Source organism: Gopherus flavomarginatus, chromosome 1 (genome assembly GCF_025201925.1).
Source record: "Gopherus flavomarginatus isolate rGopFla2 chromosome 1, rGopFla2.mat.asm, whole genome shotgun sequence".
Taxonomy (NCBI): Eukaryota; Metazoa; Chordata; order Testudines; family Testudinidae; genus Gopherus; species Gopherus flavomarginatus.
The window spans coordinates 154856331-154871683 of NC_066617.1; positions in this window are offsets into that span (position 1 = coordinate 154856331).

Consider the following 15353-nt stretch of genomic DNA (forward strand, 5'->3'; position numbering starts at 1 on the left):
ACAAACTGAATTATTTTTTGGATTTTTCAGTTTGGCCACCAGACCAAAATATCAATTATTCACTCTGAGCTACTTGTAAGACTCATCAATCATGATGACTCCCCAACCAGCCCCCTCATTTTCTGATGTAACCCCACATTTCAGTTGCATCCTCAGTGTAATTCCCTGTTTTCCTGAACTCCCTCAAACTATCTTCTGTATGCTTTGGGGGTCAATTTAAACATTTCCAACACAGTTTGCTTTTTTATACTACTCATAATCTCTATAGTTCCCATTGGCCATATGGCTTAAAGCATCTGATGCTTTCCCCATCAGTAAGGGAGCCAGACACTTGGCTCAATTCACACCCCATTACAAACATGTAAAACCAAATCCATGTCCTTCTCTTCCCTAAAGTGAGGAAATATAGTAACCTGGAGTTTACACTTGGGGAAACAGATATATGGGCTCTAATCCCACCTACTGGACAAGGTCGCTGTTGGTGCACTTTTTCCATTTCTGGTTCATGCTGCTGATCCTTTTCTCTTTCCTTGCTCTCCTGCTGTTGTTGCTTCTCCAGTGTTTCAAGATCATTTTGAATTCCAGTCCTGTCCTTCAAGGTGTTTGCAACCCCTCTCAGCTTGCTATCATCTGCGAACTTAAGTGTACTCTCTGTGTACAAATTATTTATGAGGATATTGAATATGCCGTGTATCTGAGTGACTCTAATGGCTCAAAATTGTCGAAATAACAGGCTCAATTGAAAATATTTAATCTAAGATTATTAATCAGAGATTAGAACAGCACTATATAGAATACAGAAATAAATAGATACATTACCACCCTTTGTTGTCAGACTAAGAGCTAGATACGTGTCTGTCCTGCATCTGGAAGGGATGCATGGTGTTCATTGCCCTCCCCCCCAGCCTAAGTTTTCATATCACTATCATTATATTAGGTTTCAGACAAAGGAAATCTAGTTGCCAAGAATATTCTGCCAGTCCCAGAAACATATGTTGTGATGTGATTTCTATACAGTCTCAGTTTACCTGACATATGTATGAAGGTATGATTATTTACAGCTGAGAGAACTAACAATTCTTCAAGTTAATCTGTCTCAGGGGGTCTTTCTTACCTCACAATCATTCTTGTAGATTTCCACCACAGAAAACATCTACTATAATAATAATCTCTTATTAGTTTCTCTAGTCTATATATGCTTATATTAGCGTTATATATATGCTAACATATAGTGCCCCAGTCATCCTCAGGGGATTTTCACTCCAGTATCCATTAATCTGTGGTTCCCCACCAACGCCACCCTGTATTTATGTTATTAAACACAGCATAATGAATAAATTCCTGAATAAGGTTACTTATTAGTCAAGACTAGTGTTCTGGGCTTTAGAATTCAGACATACTCTTTGTTGAAGATAAAGATTCTAAAGCATAGTTAATATATATAAATGACTCAAATATACAGACAGAAAGAACTAAAAAGGATTAGTATTCACTAACAAGCACTAACAAATAGAACCAGACCAAGGACAGATCTCCGTGGAACCACACTCAATATGCTCTTCCAGCTTGATTGTAAACCATTGACAACTATACTCTAAGTATGGTTTTTCCAGTCATTCGTTCAGCCAGCTTATAGTAGGTTCATCTAGCCTACATTTCTCTAGTTTCTTTATGAGAAGGTCACGTGAGACAGTGTCAAAATCCTTACTAAAGTATGATTACCCAGGTCAGCTGCAAGTGTTTCATTGCTATGTAGACGTACTCATATAATTTTAAGTATACAAGGGTCCATTATGATATGGTGTGTGCAAATGAGAAGCTGGGGAGACAAGTGCAGCCAAAAATGTAATAAAAGATCTAGGAGGAGCCAGAATAGGTCTTTAATCTAGCGCATTCCAGATAAACATGCACCAGGGTCTCCCTCACACCACAAAAGGGACAGGGGTGAACCACACCAAGTATACACCTGTGCTCATGGCTCCGTGAAGGAGCTGCCAACCAATATCCCCAGCAGGCCTTGGGACTAAGGTGGAACACGGGCTGGTCCACCAGGGTTCACCACCCTCAATGGGTGACATTAGGTCCCGCCTTTTGGTATCAGGGCAGGACATGAGGGTGAGAAAATGAAGAGTATGGAGGATGAGCATGTACAGATGTGTCCTTGGCATGGTTTGAAAGCATACTGGCTGCAAATCGGGGCATATGGATGGGGCGGCCGAGGGGATGCAAGGGGCAGGGTCCCTGTTAAAAGGCTCGGAGGGCTTGGAGTGTGGGGTGGGTGGGGAGAACCCTCCCAAAGTACTTGCTTGAGGTAAGCCCAAGAAGCGGGTAATAAGGCTGCCCTCACCTCCTGAAGTATGCACTGGGGAGTATGAAGGGTGGAGAGCCCCCATGTGCTGAGCGAGTGTCAGGGGGTCCATCCAATCTTCCTGGTCATAGTCCAGGAGGTCTCTGATTCTGGCGACTTCTGCCAGGATCAGCCGCTGGCGCACTGAGGGGGACTCCGCCACCTGAACATGAAGTTGTGGATTGCATAGCAGGGGCTATGGATCTGGTGGCCGAAACCAGTTTCCAGGTCTGGAGGAGGTCCTGGTAGAAGAATGGCAGCCCAGAGAGGTCTCGCAGAAGATCTCTCGGATGAAGATAAAAGAGCTGCCGGTCATGTAGTAGTTCTCGGAAGTGGCAGCAGATGTCCGCCAATTTACTTCATGCTGGACTATCTGCACCATAGAGGAGTGTCTGCAGGGTCTGGAGGCAGAAGACATGGATCTGCATGTGCAAGCACATCAGACCCTGTCCCCTTTTCTCCAGGGGGAGATGGAGAACCCCCACAGAGACCCAGTGCAATCCTGGACAAAAGAACTCCAAAACCAGCTTCTGGATATCATCCAGGAAACCTGAGGCTGGGACCAGGGTGTTAAGTCAGTGCCAGAGCATGGACAGGACAAGTTGGTTGAGCACCAGTGCCCTCCTGTGAAGGGAGAGGCACCAGAGAAGCCCCATCCACTTCCGCAGCTGCTCAGCCACCTGCCTCTAAACCGTGCCAGTTTTCTGGAGGAGATGGATGCGTGGCAGAAAGATAGACACCAAGATAGAGCAGCGGACCTGCTCTCCACCGGATGGCCTGAAGCACAGGTAGGAGGGAGCTCCCCTGCCACCCAGCCCCAACCACCAGGCCAGAGCTCTTGACACAGTTGACCCAGATGGAGGAGGCCACTGAGTAGATGGCCTGGCAAACCTCCACCCACACCAGGTCACCGGGTCCTGGACTACGAGGAGCACATTGTTGGTGTACGCTGACAGGACCAGCCACAACTCTGGCTCATGGAGCACCAACCCCGCCAACCTCCAATGGAGGAGACAGAGGAAGGGCTCAATTGCCAAAGCATATAGCTGGCCTTACAGCAGACTCCCCAATGCACCTCGTGTCCAAAGCTGACCAGTTTGGTCAGGGTCCAGTTGATCCTGACCAGACACTCTGCAGAGGTGTACAACACCTGGAGAAAAACCCACGATCTGGGGCCCAAAGCCGAACAACTTGCAAAGTACTTAAGTGATACCCATGGTCCACCCTGTTGAACGCCTTCTCCTGACCCAGAGACAGGAGAGCGAATGACAGATCATGCCTACACCCGAGCTCCAAAAGATCCTGGACCAACTACAGATTGTTAAAGATGGTACGTCCCGGGATGGTGTAGGTCTGGTTGGGGTAGACCATGTCTGCCAGCATGGACCCCAACTGCAGCAAGATGGCTTTTGCTACGACCTTATACGCCACGTTGAAGAGCGAGACGCGACTCCAATTCCTAAGGTCACAGAGGTCCCCCTCCTCCCAAAGGAAGGTGAGCATTGCTTGCCTGCACAATAAAGGGAGGACCCTGTGCCCCAAGGACTTGGCCCAGACGGTGACAAGGTCCAGGCTGAGGACATCCCAGAACATGTGGTAGAACTCTACAGTCAGCCCGTCCATACCCCAAGATTTATTAGCCAGAGTGAGAGGCAGCTCTATCTGGTCTCGGTTGCCCATGCTGACCATTGGGAGTTCATCCCAAAGCACCCCACAGGCATCGATGTCAGTTGGATCTGGGGAGAAGAGGCTGGCGTAGAAAGCCCTGGCCCATCCACACATCCCCTCCAGATCCGTGAAGGGGGTGCTGTCCGCTGCCAAAAAGTAGATGATGTGCTTCTCAACCCCACTCTTTTTCTCCATGGTATAGAAGTGGGAGCCACGATCCAGCTCTCGAAGGATGCGGGATTGAATGAACGTGCCCCAGGTCTGACACTCCTCCCTCTTCTCCAGGCAGTGGGAGAGTGGTCCTATTGGGTGCTGGGAAGTGGGCAGGCATAAGCTAAAGGCCCCTTCCCCGACCTGGGAAGGAACTACTGAGCCCAGAACTCAACTGAAGTCGGGGACAATGAATAAAAAACAGGGTTGGGGGGGTCAAAGGGCCAAAACTAGGGAAGCAGAAGGGGACATTGAGCAGAGAACACTGGACAGTGCCCCTTGCTCCTCAAAAGTGTCCAAGGAGCCAGTGGACACCGCCTTGAGGAACTCTGCGCGGATGCATGAATGGATGAATGAACAAAAACAGGCCTTACAGTCGCAGGCCACCCCTCAGTCAACCTCCTCTCCCTGGTGTCATATATGGCCACTTTGGCCATGGCTAGGAGGAGGCTGACAAGGTGGCCCTGAAACTTCGTGGGGCCACGGATGGGTTGTGCATATCCTAAAAGGCGCAGGGGAAAGTGAAGCCACAACCTCAACAAGAGGTTCTGGAGGAACCAGAAGAGGGGCTGCAACCAGGTGCACTGCAGACAGACATGTGCCAGGGTCTGCCGCACACCACAAAAAGGTCAGGCGTCGAGAAGAGGGTGCACCGGGCCAGGTACATATCCATACCCATGGCTCCATGAAGGAGCAGCCAACTAATGTCCCTGGCGGGCCGTTCACCCTCTGCAGCTGGTAGAAGGTCCCACTACTTGTGTTGGGGCGGGGCACGAGGGTGGGGAAATGAAGAGTTTGGACCATGAGCATGTGGAGATGATCCTGTGGCATAGTTCGGAAGTGAATTGGCTGCAAATCGCACAACTGGCTTGGGGTACAAAGGGGACGGGTTGAGAGGGCTCATGGAGCAGGAGCCCGATGAAAAGATCCAGAGAGCCTGTGGTGAGGGGTGGGTGGGGGATACCCTCTCACAGGACCCGCTTGAGGAAAGATCTAGAAATGGGCAATAAGGCTGCCTCCATCTCCCAAAGTATGCCCTGAGGAGTACCAAGGGTGGAGAGCCCTGTGCGCCAACCGAGTGCATAGGGATCCACCCAGTCCCCTCAGTTGTAGTCCAAGAGGCCTCCAATCCTGGTAACCTCCACCAGGACCAACCCCTGGTGCACTGAGGATGACTCCACCACCTGAACACAAAGATGATGTTTGTGTAGCAGGGGATCCATGAGATCTGCCCCCTCGGTGGCTGCCATGGACCTGGTCTCCGAGACCAGCTTCCAGGTCCAGAGGTGGTCCTGGGAGAAAACCGGCAGCTGAGAGAGGTCTCATGGAAGACCTCTCGGATGGTGATAAAAGAGCTGTACGTCATATCAGGTGGTGGACGAAGGTGTGTGCCAACGTACTCCACACTGAGCAACCTACACAATAAAGGAGTCTCTGCAGAGCCTGGAGGCAGAAGACTTGGATCTGCGCAAAACCCCTACAGAGACCCAGTGCAGCCCTGGCCAAAAGAACTCCAGAACCAGCTTCTGGAGCTGGGCCAGGCACCCTGGGGTTGGGCACAGGGTGTTGAAGTAGTGCCAGAACATGGACAGGACTAGCTGATTGAGCACCAGTGCCCTTCCCCAAGTGGAGAGGCACTGGAGCAGTCCTGCCCACCTCCGCAAGCACTCAACCACCCTGCTCTCCAAATCATGCCAGATCTCTGGCGGAGAAGGATGCATGGCAGAAAGATAAATGCCAACATAAAGCAGGGAACCTGTGCCCCACGGAATGGCCTGAAGCATGAGTAGGAGGGAGCTTGCCTGCCACCCGTCCCTGACCATCAGGCCAGAGCTGTTGACCTGGGTGGAGGATGCCACTGAGTACACAGCTATGCAGGCCTCCACCCACACCAGGTTGCCCGGGTCCTGGACCATGAAGAGTACATCATCAGTGTACACTGATAGGACATCCACATCTCTGGCAAATGGAGCACCATCCCCATCAACCTCTTTTGGACAAGATGGAGTAAGGGCTTGTTGTGTATTTGGTTGTTGTGGTTGTGACACTGCATCCCCTAACGCTTTACAGAAATATGCTTATGAATGTAAATGACATAACTGTAATATGTTTTATGCTAGATATGCCATGTAACATATCTTTGCAAAAGTTATGTTCTGCTGTATATATTCATCCTATTCATATGCATGTATCATTTTTATATCTGAAGTTATGAGCATAGGCTCCATGCTTATATTTAAAGTGTTTGCTGTAGAAAGCACCTACGGCAGATCTGATCAACATAGTGTCAAGGGGTTATTCAAGTAAACTGGCAAACAATGGACCTTGAAAGACACCAATCCACATCTGAGCTTTCCTGGGAATATCCCTGTAGAGAAGTAAGTCATGCATGGACATGTGACTTGCTCATGTGACTCCAAGACTCCATCTTGTAGCTGAGATTCTACACAGAGGGAGGGAGGGGTTTCCACCCACAAGAGAGAAACTATAAAGTCCTGGGAGACCCCTCCATTTTGTCTTCAGCTGCCTCAAGAGGTAGCCTCTCCACCCCCAAATGTTACCCAAAAGAAACTGGAACAAAGGACAGTAACCACAGAGGTGTGTGTGATTGCTGGACTCAGACTAGGAGGAGGCTAGTCTGTAAAAGAAGCTTATTGGAACATCTCTGAGGTTGAGATTTCATCTGTAGTCACTTTCTTACTGTATTAGGCTTAGAACAAAGTGAATTACCAAGCAAAATTAAATAAAACATGCAAATCTGTCTGTTATTACTTGGAACCACTTAAATCCTACTTTCTGTATTTAATAAAATCACTTTTTACTTATTAATTAACCCAGAGTACGTATTAATACCTGGGGGAGGGGGCAGCTGTGCAGATCTCCCTATCAGTGTTATAGAGGGTGAACAATTTGTGAGTTTACTCTGTATAAGTTTTATAGGGGGTAAAATGGGTGTGTTTGGGGTTTGGACACCTTTGGAAGTTGGGTGTCTGAGTGCTGGAGACAGGAGCACTTCTTAAGCTGTTTTCAGTTAAACCTGCAGCTTGTGGGGGATGTGGTTCAGACTTGGATCTGTGTTTGCAGCAAGCAAGCATGTCTGGCTCAAACCAGGGAAGAGAACGAAGCAGGGCCAGCTCCAGGCCCCAGCGTGCCAAGCACGTGCTTGGGGCGGCATGCCGCGGGGGGCGCTCTGCCGGTTGCCGGGAGGGAAGCAGGCGGCTCCGGTGGACTAGCAGACCCTCCGCAGGGATGCCTGGAGGAGGTCCACCGGAGTCGCGGGACCGGAGAGTGGCACAGCGTCCCCCGCAGTGTGCCGCCATGCTTGGGGCGGCGAAATGGCTAGATCCGGCCCTGGACTGAAGTCCCAAGCTGGCCGGGAAAACAGGGTCAGAAGTAGTCTCACCACATCAGGTGGCAGCTCCCAAAGAGGGTTTCTTTGCTCCAACCTGTCAGAGTGGAAAGAGAATCTTGTTGTTGCTATGGCAACTGTGTTAGATTATTAGGGGACAGCCCAGCCACTTCTGGCTGGTTTTTGGTTAGTTCAGTGTGTGGCAATAAATGGCTGTTTCAAGGTTTACAGCTCTCTGTGTCTCCAGTGATTTCTTCCTAAAGCTGTTGCCCCCAAGGATATAACAACGTGGCGATTTGGATGGGATCTCTGTGCTGCCCCAGCAACAGAAGGAAGTGGAAGTCAAGGGAGAAAAAAAATCTTTTTGCTGCTGGAAGGGGGTGAGAACTGGCCTGTTTGCACTGACTGTGCAAACTGAAACTAAAATAATGGCTACACTTACGGGGCCACTGGAACCTTTTGAGGAGATTATAGTGCAAGCGCATGTATATACTGAGCATTTTGAGCTTTTTGTTATTGTAAATGACATTACAGAGGAAAAGAAGGTGCCAGTATTCTTAAGTGTTGTAGGGGCTAAGACCTACTCCCTGCTACGCAGCTTACCACAGAGACTAAATCTTACAGTGACATTGTGGAAATCCTGGAGTCCCATTTTTCTCCAAAACCACTGGTAATAACTGAAAGATATAAGTTCCACAAAAAGAGAGACCAAAAAGAGGACAAAACAGTTGTACAATTTGTAGCAACTTTGAAAAAGCTTGCTGAACACTGTGAATTTAAGATGATGTTAAATGATGCCCTACATGACAGGTTAGTGTGTGGCCTGCACAGTGAAGCTATAGGGAAGTGCTTGTTGACAGCGGCTGTTTACTTTACAGAAGGCCATTGATATTGCAGTCTCCATGGAACTGGCTACAAAGGAGGCAAAATCCATCGGTGCATCCCCTAGGGTGCATATGGTGTCATAAGAACTTACCCATAAAACTGTGGGGAGTCAGGAATGTTACCCTGTGGTAAGATGGGTCACCATGCATCAGAATGCTGGTGTAAAGACCCGGAGTGTCAACAATGTGGCAAAAGGGACACATTGTGTGTGCCTGTAAACAAAAGAAAAAGAGGCCTGTGGTCTGATTAACCAAAAAGGGAAATCTGCATATCCTAAAGCAAACCCAGGATGACCAAGGAGATACCTCAGCACAAGAAGTGCCATTCCACGTTTTGTCTTTGGCAGTGGCTCACATGAATATTGGGTAACCCCATTGTTTGAGAGCAAACCTATATGCACGGAACTGGACACTGGTGCATACATCTCACTGGTCTCCGAGACTGTGTATCAAGAAAAGCTACAGCATCTTCCTTTCAAGGCAACAAAAACTGTTTTGAAGATGTATATGGGAGAAGCTGTGCCCATGTTGGGCACTACTGATGTTAAGATGGCGCTTACTGGACAGGTTGCTAAATTGCCACTGTTTGTGGTGAGAGGTAATTACCCAGCCTTGACGGGTAGGTCTTGGCTTAGGAAGATTCAGCTGAACTGTGCAGAAATGCACCGAATGACTAAAGAAGAAACCGGTCTGACCACTATACTAAGGAAACGTTGCTATTTTTGGAGAGGAGCTGGGAATTATGAAGGGAATCACTGTGACATTGAACATTAAACCTGACAGTTCACCAAAATATCTGAAAGCCCGAACTGTGCCATATGCCATCAGGCCAAAAATTGAAGCAGACCTGGAGTACGTGGTCACAAATGGAATCCTAATACCAGTTACCTATAGTCCATGAGCAACTCCTATCATTCCAATAGTGAAGAAAGATGGTTCCTTCTAGATCTGTGGTGATTTTAAAGTCACTGTCAACACAGTGTTGTGTGCAGAGCAATACCCGCTTCCCTGCATCGATGACCTCTTTGAGGGCTTGGCTGGGGGACAAAAGTTCAGTAAGATTGATCTGAGTCAAGTTTATTTACAGATGCACGTCGATGAGAAGTCCAAAGAGCTGTTGACTAATGTTATGCATAAAGGACTTTACTGTTGCCTACCCTTTAGAATAATGTCTGCTCTTGTGTGGCTTGCCAGCCCAGTGCTATCTGGATGACATCCTGGTCACTGGAAGGAATGAGGATCACCTAAAGAATTTAGAGGCTACCCTACAAAGACTGGAAGAGTATGGCCTACGAGTCCGCAAAGACGAGTGTGAATTCTTCAAGCCCTTTGTTGAATATTTGGGACACATCATTGATGTTACGGGTCTTCTTAAGGCCCCTGCAAAAGTTAAGGCTATTGTGAAGGCTCCCCCTCCTTGAAATGTTAGCCAGCTTCGCTTATTTCTAGGACTATTAAACTATTATGGAAAGTTAATCTCACAGTTAGCCACACTGCTAAAACCACTTCACAAACTCCTTGGGCAGAACAAGGCCTGGAAATGAACTGCAGCCTGTGATGTTGCATTTAATAAAGCTAAGGGTGCACAGCTAGATTCTGAAGTTCTGACGCACTTTGATCCATCCTTACCCCTACAGTTGGCCTGTGATGCCTCCCGTTATGGCACACATTATGCCTTTGGGAGAAGGGATACCTATTGCTTTTGCTTCATGCACTCTAAGCAAAGCACAAACTGTGCCCAAATCAAATTTGAGGCATTGGAAATCATTTTTAGAATTCAGAAGTTTCATCAGTACCTGTTCGAACGAAAGTTTACTTTTCTCACAGACCATCAACCTCTGACTTCAATTTTTGGATCCCATTATGACGAACTGGGAAAGCTCTTAATGTTTTCTCTGAATACTGTGTTGGTGCCTCAGTGTCCCCATGGCAGTTCTTAAGTATCTGGCAGAGCAAAGGGCCAGTGCACCTAAATGCCTGACACTCTGTCTCCTAGCAACTGATGGCCTGGGCCCCTCCTCTGCAAAGGTGCCAGCTGAAGGTGTTGGAGACAAAGGGATCAGGTGACCTCCTGGCCCAGGAAAGGGGCTGAGGAGAGAGGAGGGGCTGGGAGGGGTTGTTAGTCTGGAGCTGGCTGAGGGCAGACGTGGGGGTCTGGCTCACTGACCCCCAGAATGGACCCAGCCGAGGGGTCCGGTTCGCTGTATCTACAAGCTCTGTTTTAGACCCTGTTCCTGTCATTGAATAAACCTCTGTTTTACTGGCTGGCTGAGAGTCACGTCTGACTGCAAAGTGGGTATAGTCATTCATTTGCTGCTTAGGCATTTCAGCTGCCACCTCTGCTAAAGGTCCACTGAGCTGTGGCCTCAATTCAACCATGTACTGGTCTTCAGAGATGCGGTACCCAAGACAGGCTCTTTCAAAATTTTCCAAGAAGGCCTCGGTGTCATCACCTGCCTTGTAGGTGGGAAATTTCCTGTGCTGTGGAACAATCATTGGCGCAGGGTTGTTAGGGTTGGCTGTGTTTTGCTTAGCCTTTTCCAATTCCATGGCCTGTCGGTGGGCTTCCCTCTGGAGTTCCAGCTGTTTTTGGTGGTCTGCATCTTTGGCTGCTTGCTCTCTTTTGTAGGTGGCCTCTCTTTCTCTTTCTCTCAGCTCCATCTCTTTTTGTTTTATTTCTAGTTCCTGTATTTTTTTTTCCATATCTCGCCTGTGTTTGGCTTCTTTGGTTTGTTCTTCGGCCTCAATTTTTGCCTTAGAAGTCATGGTTCCTGTTTTCTTGTGTTGGGGTGCCCTCTGGTGTTTATCTTCTGAACTGCAGGCTCTGTTGCCTCCTGGGGTCTGCCTAGCAACAGTGCCTTTTTCCCTTTGTTTTCAAGGTAAAGTAAACCAGAAAAACCACTTTATTTGCATGTATATAGTGCTGGTATTTGACTCCTAATGGGAGTGCTATTGTGTGACAAAAGACCCTTAACAGTCTCTTAATGGATTCTTGCTTAATATGCAAGCCACAAACTGCCAGAGAGAGCAGAAAAAAAAATTCTCTCTGGTTTCTTTGAAAACCAAACCCTCTCTGCTAAAAAGCCCCTAGCAGAGAAAAGAAAAATATAATATTCCTACTGGCTTCTATCTTTCCCATAAACGCTGCCACCATGTCATAACCTAGTCCCAGATTTGGACCTTAGCGTCCAAAATATGGGGGTTAGCATGAAAACCTCCAAGCTTAGTTACCAGCTTGGACCTGGTACGGCTGCCACCACCCAAAAAATTAGAGTGTTTTGGGGCACTCTGGTCCCCACAAAAACCTTCCCTGGGGACCCCAAGACCCAAATCCCTTGAGTCTCACAACAAAGGGAAATAATCTTTTTTCCCTTCCCCCCTCCAGGTGCTCCTGGAGAGATACACAGACACAAGCTCTGTGAATCTAAACAGAGGGACTCCCCCCTCCCCGTTCCCAGTCCTGGAGAACAGAATTACCGAGAGTTAATCTCTCTTTCCCCCCTCACCCAGAGGGTATGCAAAGTCAGGCGAATAAATCTAACACACACAGATCTCCCTCTGACTTCTTCCTCCCACCAATTCCCTGGTGAGTACAGACTCAATTTCCCTGAAGTTCCCCACTAAAGAAAACTCCAACAGGTCTTAAAAGAAAGCTTTATATAAAAAAGAAAGAAAAATACATACAAATGGTCTCTCTGTATTAAGGTGACAAATACAGGGTCAATTGCTTAAAAGAATATTGAATAAACAGCCTTATTCAAAAAGAATACAAATCAAAGCACTCCAGCCACTATAGACATGTAATTACAAAAACAACAAACCCTTTTTGCACTCACAACTTGGAAACAGAAGATTAGAAAGCAGGAAATAGAAATCACTCCTCCTCCGAGAGAGCATACAGGCAGACAGAAAACAAAGAACTCAGACACAACCTTCCCTCCACCCAGAGTTGAAAAAATCCGGTTTCCTGATTGGTCCTCTGGTCAGGTGCTTCAGGTGAAAGACACATTAACCCTTAGCTATCTGTTTATGACAGGGATGCAGAACCTGGTGGCTTCCCCAGGACCCCGCTGGGGCGGACTCACTGTGGGAAGCGCACGGAGGGGCAGAGGATGCTGAATGCTCCAAGGAGAGACCCAGGAGGTGAAGCCGTGTGAGCTTCTTGCCCTGAACAAGTCTGCTCCAAGGGAGAGGAGGCTCCCCAAAGTCCTGACTGGCTTGGTGGGGAGCAGTTCCAGAGCATCGCCCGGGGACTCCGTGACACCCATACAGGCATTCTCCCATTAGCTGCTAGTCATATGCAGCATTGGGCATTGTTGCTTTTCATGCATACATATGAAATCAAATATTGGAAATCCACTCTGCACAGCAATGCAAATGGTCTCTCAAGATTGTCTTTGTCAGTCAAACATCAAGATATTGCCCAGAAGGAAAATCTTTTACTTTGAACAGAAGAGAACACATCCATCACCGCTAATCAGGTAATGAAGGCAACTTGTGTTGACCCAGTATTGTCCCAAGTTATGGACCTGGTGACGCACGGAACACCTCGATGAACCTCTCCGGTCTCACCCAACCGTGTTACCTACATGTCCAGGAGGACGGAGTTATCAATCCAATCTGGTTGTTTGTTGTGGGGGAGATGTGTCATTATCCCACTACCACTGAGATCACAGATGTTAGAACAGCTCCATTCCGGTCACTGTGGAAGAGGCTGCATGAAGGAAATTGCACAAAGCTATTTTTGGTGGCCTGGATTGGACAGTGCTATTGAAGAGAAGGCAAGAGCTTGTATGTCATGTCAGGGTGTGAGGAATGCACCCCACTGGGCACCCCTACATCCATGGGACTGACCTGAAAACCCATGGCAACATATTTATGTTGACTTTGCTGGCCCACTTGAAGAAAGCACATTCTTGGTAGTGGTAGATGCCCATTCTAAATGGCCAGAAGTTTCTATAATGCAGTCCACTACTGGATTTGTACAGACAATGAAACAAGTTTTGAAATCAGCAAGGGGACAAGTATCCATTCAAAAGTGTCTGGACACCTTCTTACTATCCTACAGAAACACACCTCATGCTACAACCAAGGCATCCCCGGCCTTTCTAATGATGGGACAACAGCTGTGCACTTGCTTTGATCTGCTGAAACTTTCTGAACCCCAAGAAACTGTGCAACGTCAGCAGCAAGATCAAGTCATCAGGCGTGCACCCAGAGCAAAAGACCAAACCTTTAGCCTGGGACAGCGAGTTTTGGCTCGGAATTATACTTCTGGGGCTAAATGGGTCCCTGCCACTGTCATCGCTCAAACAGGACCTGTTTCCTACACAGTCTGGACTGCAGAGGAGCTCACCTGGTGGTGACATGTAGATCAGCTGTTGCCAGGTCATACCAGACCTCAGGACACATCTTCAGTTGAGTTGCCTGACTTCACCACTTCCGGCGAGACACCAAATCAAGAGTCACCTGTTCCTGACTTTCCCCCTCCATTACTGCCAGCTGCAGAGATACATCCCTGCCCAGAATGAGCTGATACCACATCCTCACCCATTCGCACTACGAACCCTGAGCCCAAGACACTTTTGGGTGCAACGACGCCAGAAGTCTTCCGTAATTCACCTAGGCCTACTCAATGGCTGGATCTTTAGCTAGGGCTAACCCACGGTTACGGGGCAAAATAATCCCCGGGGTTTAGCCAGGAACAGAGGTAGTCTACCCTCTTTCTCTAGTTTAGTGTTTGTTTTATTTAGAGGATATTCTCATTAAGGGGGGAGGAATATGTTGTGTATTTGGTTGTCGTGGAAATAGAATCTTGTTGCTATGGCAACTGAGTTATATTATTAGAGGATAGCTCAGCCAGTTCTGACTGGTTTTTGGTTAGTTCAGTGTGTGGCAATCAATGGCTGCTTTTAAGCTTTACAGCTCTGTGTCTCCAGTGATTTCTTCCTAAAACTGTTGCCCCCAAGGATATAATAAGTTTCAACGGCCAGAGCCTAGAGCTAGCCTGACAGCGTGCAGCCTTGACTCACTCCTCGCCCAAAGCTGACAGATGCCATCATGGTCCAGCTGAGTCTGACCAACACTCCGCGGAAGCATACAGCACCTGGAGAATACCCATGAAACAGGACCCAAAGCCAAATGCCCGCAGAGTGCCCAGGAGATACCCATGGTCCATCCGGTCAAATATTTTCTCCTGATCCAGAGACAGGAGCACAAATTACAGATGATCCCTATACCCAAGCTCAAGGAGATCCCAGACCAAATAGAAGTAGTTGAAGATGGTGCAGCCCGGGATGGTGTAGGTCTGGTCAGGATGGAGTAAGTCCACCAGCATAGACCCCAGCCACAGCGAGATGGCCTTTGCCACAACCTTATAGTTCATGCTGAGGAGAGAGATGGGACTCCTAAGGTCGCGGAGGTCCCCCTTCTTCGGAAGCAAGGCAAGCACGCTCACGTGCACCACAGAGGGAGGACCTCAGTCCCCAAGGGCTCAGTCCAGATGGTGACAAGATCTGGGCCAAGGATACGCCAGAACACGCAGTAGAATTCCACTGTCAGCCTGTCTATGCCCGGAGATTTACTGGTGAGCATGCAGCGGAGGGCTTCCAAGAACTTGGCCAGAGTGACAGATAGCTCCAGCCAGTCTCAGTCACCCACGCTGTCAGGAGTTCATCTCAAAGCACCCCACAGGCATTGGCATCAGTCGGAGCTGGGGAGAAAAGGCTAGCCTAGAAGGCCCTGGCCCTCTCATGCATCTCCACTGGATCCATGAGACGGATGTCATCCTCCATCAACAGGCAGATGATGTTCTTTTAAGCCCCTCTCCTTTCTCTGGGGCATAGAAGAAATGGGAGCCACGATCCATCTCTCAAATGTGCCCCAGGCCTGACGG